A 17,325-nucleotide genomic window follows, 5' to 3' on the forward strand; every position below is an offset into this window, starting at 1 on the left:
CAAACGCATAACTGACTCTCCCCCCTCCCATGTAGGGCCGTGTTGTGCGGGTCCCTCGCCCGCTGCCCTACTGAGGTATAGCGCGGTTCGCAATGGCGAACCGCCTAAGTCTCCTGCCCATTCGTCTTCGCCTGATCGGGAGCGCGTTTGGGTCCTCCTCGCGCTCCCGCTCCTCGACCTCCTTTTGCGAGACAACCGCGTCACAAAAGGAGGTCACCGCCTCCCAGGATCTCTCGCTGTCCAACATGGCCGCCACGACGCTGTGCAGCGAGAGATCATTTGTCCCGATGGCTGCCACCAGCGCGCTCCGCTCCACCCCCCAGCGGCCTGCACACCTGCAGGGTGTGCTGGGCGGTGTCGTCCGTCTCGTCACATTGATGGCAGGATTGGGTAGGCTCGCGACCGATCCTGTGCAGGTAGTGACCGAAGCATCCGTGTCCGGTCAGTACCTGCACCAGTCTGTATCCAACCCTGCCGTGCGTCCGGTCCAGCCATCGGTCTAGCGACGGGAGAACTGCCCCTATGGTGTAGGTTCCATAGGGGGAATTCTCCAGGTCCACCTTCCACTTTCCACGCAACCTCCTCTGCGCCGTTCTGCGTGCCTCCCTGACTTCTTCAGGAGCAGGAAAGTCGCCTGTCTCCCTGCTCCTGACCCTCCGTCTGTGCGCGTCAGCGAGCACCTCAGCATCCAGCTCCCATGGTGAGGTGCCCGCCAACACGCACGCTGCCGCCCAGCTCACTGACACATACGCCCTGCACACTCGTATGGCAATGACTCTCTGGGGCCTTCGCAGTAGGGCCTTGTTCTCTTGGTTTAGTTTATCGGCCCAGATCGGGGCCCCATAAAGAGCCATTGAGCGCGCCACTCCTGCGTAGAGGCGTCGGCACACGTGCGAGGGTCCTCCCACGTTGGGCAGCAGCCGGCCCATCTCCGACGCCGCCGTCACTACCCGGGGAGCAATTTGGCGGAAGTGCTCCCCGAAGTTCCACCTCCTGTCCAGCGTGAGGCCGAGGTACTTTATATGGGGCCTCACCTGAACATCCCCGCCAGCTATTCTGAGGGAAGCACCGGTGGGCACCCTCCAACCTCTCCTCGCAAAGACTATCGCGTCAGTCTTTGCGAGGGAGACCCTCAGTCCTAGGAGGCGGATCCTAAGAATCATGAGGTCCGCCGCCACTTCCGCCCTCCGCATTGCCTCCTCCAGGTCCTTACCCCGAATGGCCACCATCGTGTCATCGGCGTAACACATGAGGGCCATCCGGGGGAGCAGTTCTGCTCGGATGGCCCAGTCGAAGCCGATGTTCCACAACAGGGGTCCAAGCACCGACCCCTGGGGAACACCGCAGGCCATCCGCCTTTCCAACCTCCCATCAGGCGTGTTGCAGACCACCACCCTGTCTGACAGGTAGTGGTCTACAACTCGCCTCAAGTATGGGGGCACCTCGTGGTACCTCAGGGCCTCCCGTATCACCGAGTACGGGAGGGTACCGAATGCGTTGGCGATGTCCAGAGACACCGCAATGGTACCCTCCCCTTTCTTTAGAGCATTCTCACGGAAGGCCCGAAGTGCCCCCAATGCGTCCATCGTGGACCTGCCGCTTCGGAACCCATATTGGCGCCCAGTGAGATTGGGGCCCGTCTCTTGTAGGTGTCGGTTTATTCTTGACGCCAATATGCGTTCCAGCATCTTCCCCGCCTCGTCCAACAGGACTATTGGCCTCCACCCGGATGGGGAGTCCGCCGGCCTGGCCTCCTTCCGGAGGAGGCACACTATTCCCTCTTTCCAGCACCTTGGAAACTGTCCATCCCTAAGGCACCGGTTAAAGATGGATTGGAGACAGTCTCCAAGGTGCTCCATTACAATAGGTAGGACCCTGCCATGGACCCCGTCTGGGCCAGGGGCTTTCTTGCAGGCCCTAACCCTATGGGCGACACGGGCCATTTCGCCCTCGGTTACGAGGGGCACCTCCTCAGGATCCAGGGGCTCCTCCTCCCTGGGGACCACCATTGCAGGAGGAGCGAACTCTGGGGCTGGAGGGAACAGGCCTTCTAAGATACCCCGGAGGGTCCCCATGTCCATGGCATCCATGGGGGCGGCCTGACGAAGCTTCTTTCTTACAAGTTTATAAGGCCGTCCCCATGGGTCCCCGTCTAAAGAGGCCAAAAAGGCCCCGTGCGCCGCGTCCTTTGCCTTGGCGATGGCAAGGTTGAGGGCCTTCTTGGCCTCATTCAGCGCCAGGTGGTATGCATCCAGCTCCTCCTGGGTGTGCCGCCTCCTTCGACAGCGTGTAAATTGCCGTCTCGCGGCATTACTGGTAGCCCGGAGAGCGGCCACTTCCGGACACCACCAATACGTCGCCTTTCTCCTCCGCGGAGGCCCCGCTCTCCTCATTGAGGCGTCGCATGCCCGTGTGAGGGAAGCACGGAAGCCAAGGGCCATATTGTCCACATTGGCTTCCTCTGGCATTTGACGCCCCCATCTGGCTTCCACCATGGCCGCCTCTCTGGCCGCCTCCCGATCCAGGGTGGCCAGACTCCACCTCAGAGATCTCCCCGTGCCCCTCGCCGGACCTGGTTGTTGGCCATGCCGGGCTCTGGAGACCCTCATTCTGATGTATACGTGGTCAGAGAGGGTCTCCGTGTCTTCCAGGACCCGCCAGTCCGCAATGCGTGTTGCCGCCGCTGGGGAGGCCAATGTCACGTCGATGATAGACCCCCCCGCCAGGCGCACGCACGTATTGGCTGTGCCCCGGTTGACCACTTCAAGCCCCAGCCCGACCAACCACTCGAGGAGCACGGTCCCCCTGGGGTTGGTCCTAGGGGAGCCCCAGGCAGCGCACTTGGCGTTGAGATCCCCCAGGACCATTATGGGGGAGGGAGCCGCGCCAGCCACCGCCCGCCCGAGCCTCTCCAGATAGGCCTCGAATTCATGCAGTGGCCTATTGGGGGAGAAGTAAACGCCCACTAACACGATGTCCCCCAATTTAGCCACCACATAACCAGGGCCGCTTGAGACTCTGGAGAGGGGCAGGCCTCCCCCCATTGGTGCCACTATGGCTACCGTGGCCACCGAGCCACATCTGTCGCCCACCCAGTTCGCCTGCTGGGGGACAAAGTACGGCTCCGCCACCACCGATGCCGCAACCTCCCATTCTGCCATGTGCTGAATCATTAAGTCCTGCGCACGCGCGGCATGATTCAGGTTGCACTGAAGCACCTCAATATCCTGCAACGGAGGCATTAACTTTCCATTGCCTGGGGATCCGTCCGGTTATGAGGTGCTTCCCGGGAGGCAACCGCAGCGGCAGCGAGAGCAGCAGGGCTGGCAGCATATGTCTCCTTCCCTTTAATTGGTGGGGGGGTGCAGGCCTTTCCTCCCATCACGTGCCCCGCCTTTAGCCCAGCATGGTGGCACACGGCGCACCAGGGGGCCGACGCGGCGCAGGCCAGGCTTTTGTGGCCCGGTTTGCTACACCTGTAGCACCACTCGCCCCTATCTACCGGGGACGGGCACAGAGGCCTAGTATGCCCCGTCCCCATGCAGCGGTAGCAGCGCAGGGGCAACTGTTCCAAGGCCTCCACTCGGGCCGCCGACCACCCAACCACTATTCGCCCCGCCGTGACGACCACCTTGGCCGCCGTCAGTGGGCAGCGCAGGATGACCGAGCCAGTCCCGTTGGCCGCCATCCTTATCGCTCCCACCGATATCTGGTCCTCCTGGCATCTACCTCTAGCGGCAACCTCTTTCTTCAGGGTTTCCGGCGTGACGGACTCGTCAAATCCGGAAATCTTGATTTCCGCCTTCTTGACTGGTCTGTAGACATCAGCCATGTCACCTACCAGGCTCCGGAGTCGCTCAGCCAGGTTGTCGGCGGCCTGTCCGCTCTGTGCCCCGGGGACCTCAATAATACGCGTCCCTGTTGCCGTCCTGCGGACCTTAAGGTGGTCGACACCAAGCTCGGCCAGTTTCAGCGTGGTGGCCTTTTCCATGACGGCCCTGTAGCTGGTTTGGGCGTCAGGCTTAAGGGCCACTACGACCGCCGCCATGGTTGGGGCCACTAGTTTTGGGGCCGCCTTTTTTGGGGGCTGGGGAGGGGCAGGGCTCTTGCCCTTGGCCTTGCCCTTTTTGACCACCGTGGTCCATTCGCTTCGTGGGGGTGCAGGCGGCGCAGGTGGCGGCATGCTCGGTCGAGTCGGTTTCTTGGGTGCCCTAGGAGCAGGGACCACTGGTTTTTTAACCCTCGGTGTGGGTACCGGCCTGGGTTGGGTCTGCCCGACCTGCGTCTGGGGCAGCTGGGGCACTACTGCCGCACGGGGCGCCTCCCTTGCTGGTTGGCTAGCCGTCGTTGGGGAGGCCGATTGGGATACCCCCCTGCTTCTTTTGTCCAGCCTTGGGGCACTAGGCTCGTTAACGTGGTGCTCCGCCGTTACCACGTCCATTCCTTGACCCGCACTCTCCCGGATCCTCCTCCTGTCGGCAGCCAGCATTGGCCGGCGGATGGGCTCCGGCGGCAGTCGTCCCTCCACACTCTCGAGGCGGGCATTCACCATGTTCCCCAGGGATTGGAACATTTCCCTCTGGAAGCTCCCCAGGCGGACCTCCATGATTTTGCCCAATTCCTCGAGAAGGGTTTGCGTCTCCGTCCCTGCCCTGATTGGCTCCGTCTGCTTGCGCTCCGAGAAGGCCTTGCGCAGCGCTTTGGTTTCCAGACGGAGCTGCCCCAGCTCCTTCCGCATTCTATCGTTGTCCGCTTTTCAGTGCGCGGACAACCTCCGACTCCCCGAGCGAATCTGCAAGATTCATTAACTCCCTGCACGCGGAGTTAATTCTGCCCCATATATCGCCCTTTAAATTCTTGCTTTTGGCCGCATCACTCATTATTTCCTGCGCACAGGCCCTGATGCGGCCACCAGGCGTTTCAAACTCTCCTGACGTTTCCTCCATGTGTACCGGGCTTTGTACAGGGCTTCGTACTGGGCTTCGCGACTGCCTGCCCGTGTTTCGTCTAGGTTTGGGACTGTAGGGGGCCTCCGTCTCCGTGTCAGTCCCAACATCCTCTAGCTGCTTTTTGGCAGCGCTAAGCCCCGTATAGTGCCCTTTGCCTCGGCCCCGGCGGGAAGTGCTAACTTTGCGCACCGGAGTCTCGCCTTCACTGTCTGGGTCAGGGTCATCCCTGGTCCTTTTTTCCCTTCTTCCCCTTTTATCCCCCATTTCCTCCTGGCTAACGCTCCTCGCTCCGTCAGTCCCCACGACACTGCCCCATTCGTCAGAAGACGACTCTGAGAGGCGTCTTACCGTCTTTTTGCCTGCCCAAAATTTCCCCCGAGTAGGGGTGGGGGAAGCATCCCCCCCACCAATGTACCCCCTTTCGGAGTCATCACCATCCTGGCTCATTTCTGAGCTAACCTCCCTTTGGGACACCATATTGGCCCCCATTCCCTTAGAGGACTGGTTACCCCCCCTTTTTCTCGACTCCCCCCCTTCCTCTCCTTTATCCCCACCCGGATCCGGAGTTTCCCCCTCCACACCCATGGAGGAGGCGACCGCAGAAACGTTTTCCGCAAAAACGGTCAAGGGTGATCCGTGTCACCCTCGACAAAGTTACGGAATTGAGGAATAAAAATTAATTTACCCCCCTTCCAGTTGTCCAAAGTTTTCGGAACAAGGATAGTTATATGGAGTTTTATCTCCCCTATCCAAATCCCGAAAAGCCCGAACTCTAGCTTCTCGGGTTCAAACAGCAACTTTTTCGAAAAATCGACAAACTTATGTCGTGTAGTTGGCAACGCCGCAAAAACGAGAATAGCAATCTGTATAATCCTTAATAACTTTTGACTCTGATGTCAAAAAATTATTATTGGACCGGCAACAGACAGCTATTAACCTTCTTCTAATAACCGTATCACTAAAAAAGTGGACAAAAGAAGAAAAAAGAAGATACGAATTTTTTCCGAAAATTAATACAAGTTTCAAAACTTCAAAACAAAGAATTGTTTCGCTTGCAACTCCGGAACCGGATGTCCCAGCGTTGCAAGAAAAACAGGACAAGAAAGAAGAAAAGAAATGAAAATTTTGAGGCCTAAAACCAAGAACAAAAAAGAAAGAAAAAGAAGATACAAATTTTTTAATGAAATACAAAAACCGCACAAAAATCGTTCCTAATCAGAAACAAGAAAAGTCCAAAAAAATCGCCAAGTCGTCAAGATAGAGCCGTTTCGATAACCGGAATGGATAGCCAAAAATAGTTTTTATCTAAATACCAAAAATCACCGAAATCGCTCTAATACACCTCACGAAAAAACCTCAGATACTGTAGACCCTCATCTATGTTTATTACCTACGCTACGGCGTTATTAAGCTGGCTGTAACAGCGGGTCATTTGTATGGCTCGGTATTTTTATTAGAGACCCATTCATCTCATATCAAGCAAATTACAGGAGTGAATATAATACGAGTAATGAGAGACCGTAACTAACTCGAAATGAGCAAGTTTGTTGCTTTTATCTACATTCTATGACTATGTAAAGAAGTAGTTGTTGATTGAAAATTGCTTTATAACTTATACAAGGATTTTAACGGTGCATTCCTGATGGCAACAGAAGCAAAAATTGTTATATTACTTTTTGTGAAATTCGACAAAAAAATTTTTTTTTTTTTTTTAACACTCCTGTACAGTATAAAACGTAATTTTTATTGATAAACACATAACCTAAAATTAACTAAAATGTTTTTTTTATTTGGGGGTAGCCTCTCGAATACATTTTTTTAATTTTTCGATGTCAATCAATGGGTATGTCCAGACTAGACCTCAAAGAGGCAAAACCGCTGTAAAAATGTGTTTTGTACCGACTTATGGCGAAATAATGATTTCTAAAAACATTTAATTATCTCTGAAACTAGGACTAAACCAGAAAATTTTATATGACATTTTAGTTTCTAAATATTACCAGGAATGCTTAGTTAAAATGTCTCGCAATGCTCACGGGCACCTTGTATATACTCGTACCTACTTAGGCTAATCACACAATACTTTATGAAGCTTTTCAGTCTTTCTTACTGCTTATGACAAAAATAAGCTTTAAAATTATGGTTTTGAATAGCGCAGACGGCAATACCATATAATGCTAGAATTCGTTCTTTGCGCTAGCTTACTTATACCTACTAACTAGCCAGGTTGAATAAATAATCTAGGTATAAGTAATAGTTGGGTTGAGATATGCCCTATGGAAATGTCTTACGCCACGCCGCTTAGCATGTGTTATGATGCACGTACTTGTACCTCAGAGCAATGAAAAAAATTTCATTAGAACAAGCTTCTTTTGTTTAGCATTGGTAAACAGCACTTGGCCTAATTAACGGTTTTACGAGGTCGTGTAGTAATTAAGCTGGGAAACAAACAGTTTATTCCTAGTTGCGTAGGTGCTTTGCATGCATACTCCGAGACGGTATTTGAGCCGACACTGATATTGGGACAAGTAAAACAGGGTGACCTCTGGAAGGCGGAGACGTAGCATAGGTAATAGGAAATCTATCACTTTAAACTCTCGCGTTTTGTACACATTTATGTGTACACAATATGAGCTCATTACTTTTACAATTCATTATTTTTACCATAAATCCTACATTTCTGCTGGATTGCACCAACCGTGGTCACCGAAGACTGAGTCCCAGCAAAATATCAACGGGGATATTGGTAAAAACACACAATTTTTTGAAATTATTTTTTACATCCAATTTAATTTATTCCTTTACCTCAAACATTTATACAAACTAATTTCGGGTAGTGTTGTGTTGTTTAATGTTTACCAATATCTCCCTTGACATTTTGCTGGGACTCATTCTTTGGTGACCGCGGTTGGTGCAACCCAGCAGAAACGTAGGATTTAAGGTAAAAATAATGAATTGTATATCGAGATAAACCCATTAATATCATTAAATAATAAAATTCTGTCGATGTTAAATATACCTAAGTCATTCAGTAACAAAGTGGAGTTTACCGATGTCTTTTCGGAAAATATACGTTTGAGTGTTTTAGCAACTCCCATACAATGTCATCAGGTATCGATCTGGCTGGCGCGAAGGTGCCTAAACAGTCCAGTCCAGTTAACACTTAGGTTCACCTACCTATTTAGTTAATGGAGGTGCCATGACGTCAAAGATTTGTAAGTTCTCTTAAAACAGCTAGTTATAAGAAATACAACAAACGTGCTCCGACAAAATAATATTTAATAAAATGTGGAAAGCTACGAGTCACCAGTTGAGTTCTAAAATTTTAAACACGAGCAAGGTAAGCAAACAATACGATATGGGGAATATTTACATAGTCTCAGTATTGACTGCCGACGTTCGGTTACCCATCTGCCCGGGTGTAGGAGTCGGCAAATAATTACTTCCCGTGTGAAAATGTTCGTCCTGTGGACTTTCTAACCATCTAGAATGCTAGTTAGCTATAATATGTTTTATATGTAAGAATGTAGTGTAGGTAAGTCCCCTTACCACGACTGCCTTAGCAGTGTTAATCTGACATATACGCTTACGTCTGTGTAGCTTAATTTCTATACATCTCGCTCGCACTAATATGCGAGTACGAGCGAGATGCATAGAAAGTAACGCAGACGCTAGTGAATATGCTGTCAGTGTCAAACTGGTGGTAGCCATAAAGGACTCGAGTCAGGTTGAAGTGCTTCACTGAGTTTTACAGAAGTTGTCGCTTTAAAGAGTAAAGGGGCCCACTGATTACCAGTTCGCTGGACGATATTGGCCTGTCAGTTATTCGCGATAGTCGGCTTTTGGGAATAACTGACAGGCCGATCTGATATCATCCGGCGAACTAGTACCTAATCAGTGGGCCCCTTTATGTATTTTAACTAAATACCCTTTTTGTAGCTTACCTCATTAAAGACGCGAAGTTATTGAAGCGATTCGAAGGACAAGACTTAAGTATTCAAGTAAAGCAGAGTAATAAAATCAACGCACTTGATAATCTTCTACCTCACTTAAGAGAATGAAAGATAACGCGTTTGAACAAAACTGCAATTATCTATTTCTAGATATGTAAGGGCAGGAAGGAGCCACGTGTTGATAGAGCCATTTGCATTATTGTGGTACTTTTGGAACAAATTTTGGAAGAGACTTTATTTTTTAAAGTCGGAACATAAATGGGTCAAATACATTTTAGAAAAAGGTTTCTTCTGTGGACAACACAATCAAAGTTAACGGCTCTGGTACAAGATAACCCGTTTTTCTTATTTGAGTCTCAAGTAATTAAAGAATGTAACCTGCCTGTAAGGTGTAGCGTAATAATGTTTTAGGTCCCATAACTTTGCGATATCTACAGGAAAGACGCGCAGTTTGCTAAAAAATGTGTATGACCCTAATTCGTAATTTCTAACCAGTGTGTAATAAGTTTTTCGGGCAATCAATGTCACTTTGTCGTTAGAAATATCGTAGATAGATCTTATTGGGATCACAGCGGAATTCTTTCCAAGATCTTAAACGTGTCTTAATCATGCTTCAAATCGGGCCGTTGGTTTATTTTTGAACGTACATTATAGAAGAGTAATTTCCAAATGACTATATGTAATTAAGCGTAGTTAAGGCATGGGATTAGCCTATAGCCTAAGTTAATTGATTAAATTGAGTTACGAAATTTAACCTTTTCAATTGTATTGGAATTAATTCATACCCATATGTTTGTTGTACGCTAACACAATTTAAATAGAAATTGCTTAGCTGTCGTAACACAATAGACTCAAGTAACTTGTGACAGGTTCTTAACAACGTAAATTTTTGTAGCAATTTATCCCGCAAGAATACTAGGGTTTTTATCCTCCTAAGGAAAAATCCAAAATTAGCTACTGAAATTTGAACCTGTTGTGTAAACAATAGAGTTCCTTCTGTTCTGTTTGGGAATTGAATGAAACACAGCAAATACAACTCTACTCCAATTGAATACGATTTAAATTTCTTTAGCTAGCTCCGCAGCGTCCAGAAGTAATGATCGAACCGAAGCTGAAATCTGTTGTACGATGCCACGAGAGATACAGGCCAATTCGAACGTACAGTAACATCTAAATGATATCTGAATGATGTAATTTAGTTATCGTGCGTCTCGCTCGCGGCAATACATGTCCAGACAAGTACGAGCCAAATGCACGATAATTGAATTACATCATTTACGCACATTCAAATTGGCCTGATTGTGTCTTTAGTTCTTTAATAACTTTACTAAATAAAGTCGAAGTTAGACAGACGTTGTTTAAGCGCACAATACAATATTAATCATAGTTATTTCTTCTTCTTCTTTTATAAGGAAGGAACACGTTATAGATCATGTCATTCACGATGACGCGCAAATTTGACAAATCTAACCTTTAATAATAAGACAATACTAGTCAAGGCACGCGTCTTCGTGAATGACACGATATATATCTTAGTCACGTTATGTTTTACTAAAAGGTGTTATAACAGCTTCTGTGACAAACGTTTAAAATTCTTTACAAAATGTATAAAGGTCTTCGCACACTATACCAATTCCACAGCAACTCAACTCACTTTTGGTTCACCTTAGTGGACGACGAGTGGACGACGCGTAGACCACCCGACAGTTACCTAAATTTTAAACATTGTACTATAGGACATACAAGATAAGGCTTTAATTTCAATATTTAATTTTGAGTCGAGTGGCTTTTGGTTGTAACAATGTGCTAAGACCTTTAAACGACCAACTGGACCAGTTAGGCCTAAGATGGTCGGCTCTTTATCATTTGTCACCATGCCTGTCACGTTCTAACAAGTATGTAAGTGCGAAAGTGACGGGCATCGTGACAAGTGATAAAAATGGAACCATGCTGCCACCACAGGTGTCATTAAGCAATAATAGTAGCAACCTTTTCGTTGCCTAACCATTGAGTGTATTAGAAAAACATTATCTCGTGATTCAAGTAGACACTTAAGGTGTGGACAGATGTTCTTAATTCTTATGTTAAGTATGACTAACGATTTTTTTTCAACTTGATTTAAAACTCCCTGTACGCATGTAGGAGTTAAACTGACTGTATCATTATCAACGCCTTTACTCTTTGATGACTGATTAAATGATCATAACATAGTCTACGTCAAACTGACTCCGCATTATGAGGTGTTTATTAAGACTTAGTACGATACATTCCGCACATCAAAGAAAAGCAAGCCAAACCATTTTTGGGCAACGGCATGTTTAGTACTATTTTACGTACTTTTCGTCTTCATCTTCACGCTTTAACCGCTGAACCGATTTAGATGAAATTAGGTATGGAGATAGTTTGAGGCCCGAGGTGGGACAGGATATATTTATCGATTATCATCATCATCATAACATGATGAAACGTTAAGAAAGTAAATAGACGAAATGAAGTGGCGCTATGTACGTATACGAGTACCTATGTATTCCATGGTTAACGGAGAACCGTGCATGCAAATGCTCGAACCGGTCCCAGACGCCGCCAGGTAACGCCTATAAGCAAAATCGACTTGCTTTCGTAACCTCCTACGATACTAAGCTTTGTTTGCATTGAGACATTTGAGACTAAAATTTACAGGTATAAAGTAGCTTTTGCGATCTTAGTTAAGTACTAGCGAGCTTTTGAAAGTTACAGTCGGTGGGTATGTCGTACGTATGCGAGATAAAATAGCCAATCAAAACCATGACGTGTTCAATACGCTTTCAAGGGACGAACGACCCCTTTTACAATTGAACTTGTAGTCTGTAGCAGATATCTATTTTAAATCCCCTTTAAAACAAAAAAAAAAAACGTAGATTGTTCCCCTCGTCGCAAACATGGGGTTGGACTGGCGTTTTAATTTTAGGGTTCAGCGTTTATCGTGTATTAACTATTAACAGTCTATTAGAGGTACGAACTGTTTGTTTGTCTATGGTCATGTTTTGACTGTATTTTACTCGTATGCTTTTTTACCGGGCTGCCGAAGGTTGGTTATATTTTAAATAAATAATTCCATTTTAATATATTATTATTTGAATGTATATTCATGGCAGGAATGAAAAATTTGGCTACTTTGTATTTTTTTTTTCGGTAAATATTTATCACTATGGTTGTGACCACACCAATGGTGTATTGCCGGTTTTCCTAGCAAACCATTTCTCTTTATGTTTTGTCAACGGACTGTACTTTGTGGGATTGTTTTGTGTTTGGCTGATTACACGTCTTACTTATTTCTCATTTATACATTACAGTTGCATTGAAATTATTTACTCAAAGTAGATGTATTTAATGTACCTATTTAAGTTTTTTTTATGATATGGAAGTAAGTCCGAATTAGGCTTTTGTTCGTACGTATGTTTACTTTACCAAAGATTACTAAACAACACGACAAAAGTAAATTGTAATTTGTAAGATAAAATAATTGTCACTTCGCTTTATTGATGTACGGAACCCTTACCATTGAATGCTTGGTCTCCGCGACACGAGACGAGACCCAGTCAAGGTGTGCAAACTAGTTTCAGTGTCAAGCGTGGTGACAGCCGGGGCGCGCTCTGCGCACCGCTCTTGGTATTTTATTTTGGGTCTTCTTGAAATCATCAATTGAGATACGTTTTAATGACAACCTTAGCACAGTGATCGTGAAACCTGCAGATTTTGTAGCTTTCGGAAATGTTTTGATTGATATGCCGGTTCTTTATGATCTTTCTTATCTTTAGCTTGACAGATCACTGCGTTTAAGTGCGTACTTATAATAGCCATATTATAGTGGAATTTGATTCATAATTCATAAGATCTCATATTTGACAGTTATGTACTGACCCTTACATGTATGACGGTAAGGCTGCCAGTTATACAATAGGTCGTATATTCATATATATAAAGGTCAATTCATAACTGTCAAATATGAGATCTTTGGTTGCGCCAATTATAGATAACCGTAGCCCCGACCTTTTGCTTACAACATTCAAATATTTGTTAAACGGCCGTTGTTTTATTGGTTGTTATATGGAGTGTTGTCACAACAACGCATGATTGTGGTAACGGTCCAGCAGTAACAAACGGCTAGCAGATGAGTAAGGCGAACTGTCAGTGTGGTAGAGCTTGCGGCGGTCGCCCCGCGCGTGCGGCTGCACCGACTCAACCCAACCCAGTCGGTCATTGCGCGACCTGCTACGCGCACCTCCATCGCGCGCCGATCGAAACGAATTTATGACAGAAACATAAACGAGTGTCAGTGTTGTGTGTGACCACCGTAGGATTTGGGGTAACGTGCTACGGCTGACGTCTTCTTCTGTTAAATTCCATGATTTAGTCATTCAAGAATTAAGCAAATACGACACCGAAGTAGGTTGTTAGGGTTTGTACTAATTTCAAGGAATTACACTAACTTAGGAGTTTAATTAGTAAATAGGGCGCTTTCTATAGCCTCATTAAGTACCTGTTTGATAGATATTGAGCAATAGCGTCATAGTTTTTAATATTGTTATTATACTAATAGGTACTCAAATATTGTTTAATTATAATACGAGTATGTAGCTTGTAAAATAAAACATTTATTTCGTGATTAGTGCATGCAATGTCGACGTTTATTCTCAGATTATTAGGATTATTAGATTATATGTATCAAGTAAGAAACCATAAATTGAGGGTGATTGCTCACACGCAGTACACCAGGCCGGCATGATGGCGGCGGCTTACGCCGGTCGGGGAGTGCGCGATAATAAGAACCCATAAACTATCGATCTCCGTTGCTAGGAGAGAGTCAGATGGCAACAATAAACCTAGTTTATAATCCTCGATACTGTGACCAGTTATCTTAGGTTCTGCACTTGTCTCTAATCTACGTTCTGCCTTCAAGGAACTGTTTCCCCGCAAATCGACTTTGACTTTCCTCCCTTTTGTTGCATTGTAGTGACTCCAGGTGCCGGCTTTTCGGTATTTACTGTATACATCTGATTGTTAGAGTCCCATCACGCTAGGATTTCACGCCAAGTGCTACGTAGTCTATTACATATACCTACATACATTATACATTATCTAACTAAGCGTGGGCAACTCTAGTTAGAATAGAGAAACCATACAAATTAACTTAACCAAGATATTATGTTGTCGGTATTTTTCTTAAAGTTTATTTTTATTTTGAAATTTCTGAGATATGTAACTAGAGTAGAGTACCTACTTTAAGCACGTAGAGTCGACTTCAATTTACAGTCCATATTTCATTTGGGCATTACCAACACTTTAGTGTGCAGTGTACACTGCATCTCTCAAATAATAAAGCAGAAAAAATATACTTATGGCTTTATATCCAGACGGGCATTATATTTAGCTTTATGTAAGCTTTTTATACTGCGCAAGTGCAACGCTCTTAGTAATCGGACCGAATACCTGAGCTAGGCGTGTGTAGGTACTTTGTTTACAAACAATTTCTTTTTATTTAAGTGACAGTTACTAGAACGCATAGGTACTTCTAATATATTCCCGTTTCATTGGTGGTACTAGCAGCTGAACTTGATAACAAACAGCTGACAAATCGTAGTCCAGTCGGGCTATTCGAAACTTTCGAAGCCTAGATTGATCAAGAATCGTAACATAGGCAGTCGATACATAGTTTCGGCTGCTCTCATGCGGTACCGGGTGATTTATCTAATGACAGTCCCAGTGTTCTCATCAACGCGTACCTATAAAAGTAAAATGCTTAGTTATTTTCGTTCATTGACCGTGGCGGTGTTTTTGTCAAAGTAGAAATGGAATGGTGGCACGTGGTCACCGGCCGTTAAATCACACACTGTTCGAATTCGTAGGTTTTAAAAAATGGAATTCGTTACGGCATGAATTTGTTTTGGTTATCTCACTAAGTCAATAGTAGCGGCCGTCACATCGTATCGTTTCAAGGTTTGTAACTAAAATACCTAGGAATTACCATTACATTTTTACCAAACATAGTGAACCAGTTCATGGTATGCGAATTGATACTAAATAGGCCAGGCAACGAATGCTTAAAAAATGTTATAGAGGAAAATGCTTGGAACACAATTTTTCGAAATGACTTTGTTTGGACTAGTTAGGAGGTGAACATATCAAAAGTCCCCGGCCATAGCCGTAGAGCCGGGGGGAGAGGGAGGTTTGAAGGTCCTATTTTTCGGTTATATCTCGGAAACTATGCGTCCTAGCGATATCATAATGTGTACAAAATGATAGCTAATTAAATTTTGCTACAAGTTTTTCGATACCTTGTGTACTTTTTGAGATATCCGCTCTTGAAAGTAATTACAGACTTTGCAGAACTTGCACGTTTTGAAAGTCTGTAACAGTGTATTCCTGATCTGACCTGACCAAAATGCCCTATAAACTTTTCTGAAATTCGCTTAGTTTTAGAGTTAATACCAATTACAAAACAAAACATTTTTTTTTAAATTTATCTTTACTTTGCAAAACGATGTTGCCACTATGCGACGTAGTCTAAATATCCCTTGTGATCGATGCCAAAAAGTGACAAGTAACACTTTGCAATGCATGTGTTTTGCCGACATTGACCCTATACTCATAAAACATTGTTTTGTTTTTCTGGACTCAGAAATGCGTGCGTTGTCGCAAAACTTTAGATTTCACGCTTAACACTGAAAATGCTTAAACATTTGAAGGAAAATATGTAGATAAACTAAAGTAATGTAAACGGTGCTCACGAGACACCCGAAAGATTTTAACCACGCATTTCTGAGGTCAAAAGAAGGGAAAATAATATAACGTGTGTAGGTGTGTTTCCCTCTATACCTTTTCGTTGCCTGACCTAAAAGGGGCGTTAATACTCTGAAATCCGTGTATAAAAAAGATGCATTTTTATTTGAACACATATGTACACTGAGGAGCTAGTTTTGCACTATGTATAGGGGTCCGGGAATTATAATTAAGTTGTTTAGTTATACAATATTCGGAAGCTATAACGAGTACGTTGATGTGTAATCAACGTCAATATTTACTTTGAAAATACAACATGGAAGGTCCAAAGAGAATTTAGTGTAGAGTGAATGCTGCAGCGGCCACGAGCCGCCGTTATTATAGAGCCGACTAACAATTTCGTATGTACTCACAAAATAATTGCGTTCTCTAAGCACGACTTTGAGGCATTGAACTTTTATTCACGTATACGTTTATAACAAAACGCCAAGATTGTATCCCAAGCCATGTGATAAGCAGTTGGTCCAAATTGTTAATTTTGACTCGGCGAGAATAATTAGTACCTAAAACATATTTTTGTAACGTTTCATCATTTTCCAAGTCATACATTTTGTAATTAAACATATTAAAAATAACCGCGCAAACTTCATGAATTTTAATACTGTTTTGCATTTCTGATTTAGGAACTACATACGAATAAGTGTATCTAGAAGCAAACAAGTGATATCAATTAAATTCAGTATTAGTCTTACGAGCTTATTTTCTCTGAATACGTTCATTGGATAAAAGTTGGGTACCTAATGCCAAACGCGTGAGAAGATCGGACCAGGATACCCACATACGAAGACCTCTCTAACAAATGGAGATCAAATTATTTTAAACGATATCAATTGGCTTGATTACTGCTTTATTTTCCAATAAATTGTTCAATTTGATCTTGTATTCAAATCTAGGACATTTATTATTTGAGATGTGTACCAAAAGTAACATACTTAGCCAAATATCCCCAAAAATTTATTTAAATACGTAAATACACTTTTTTATTTTTTATTCCCGCCAAGATGAACCAAGCAAAGCGCAAGCGCACTACCTATCTTTTCTCGAAGCGCTTCGTTGTATGCTTAAAACCTCATAACTTCTGTTTTGATTAACCCAGATAAACGAAATTTTCAATATATCATGTCAATAGTGGACTTATTAGACAAAAAGTTTCAATTGCATAGCTCTTATACTTTAGATTTTATTGATACCTAAAAAAAACACGATTTTTCATAACAGAAAAGTAATGAACGAGGCGAAACGGCCAGGCCAAATATTTTGACTAAGGTGAAGAGTTGCAGAGTTAGGGTGTGTAGAGCTTGGCTCTACATGAGATCTCATTACTTTTTGACAGTATGGTCGAGACCAACCTTGGCAACATTTTACATGTTTCAGTGGAGTATAAGATTATCAATTTGGTATCACTATGTTTTGCCTTTTGGCGTACAAAACATGTCCTTAAAATAATTTATACAATAACTTAACTAGGTAATTAATAAAACATAAAATAAAATATTGACCTTCTTTAATAATAACAGTAATTCATTATATAAATTTAAAACATGAAAATGTTTTTGGTGGGATATATGTTGACACGTAATTGTTTACCTACTGTTTCTGTGAAA

General features: G+C 44.6%; 1 protein-coding gene across 5 annotated transcripts in view; it reads left to right on the plus strand.

Annotated features, from left to right (window-relative positions):
- LOC133523710 (ras GTPase-activating protein raskol) overlaps positions 1-17,325 on the plus strand; it is a 230,302-nt gene that overhangs the window by 40,916 nt on the left and 172,061 nt on the right. For 2 of the 5 annotated variants that reach the window (XM_061859398.1, XM_061859412.1), the window contains exon 1: positions 13,123-13,247. The exons of 2 other annotated variants lie outside the window; for them this stretch is intronic. The gene's annotated coding sequence lies outside the window, so the exon portion shown is untranslated. Of the gene's footprint in view, positions 1-13,117; positions 13,248-17,325 lie in introns of those variants that run through there. One more of the 5 variants, XM_061859403.1, reaches the window with a different exon arrangement.

The sequence above is a fragment of the Cydia pomonella genome, chromosome 1 (genome assembly GCF_033807575.1).
Source record: "Cydia pomonella isolate Wapato2018A chromosome 1, ilCydPomo1, whole genome shotgun sequence".
Classification (NCBI taxonomy): Eukaryota; Metazoa; Arthropoda; class Insecta; order Lepidoptera; family Tortricidae; genus Cydia; species Cydia pomonella.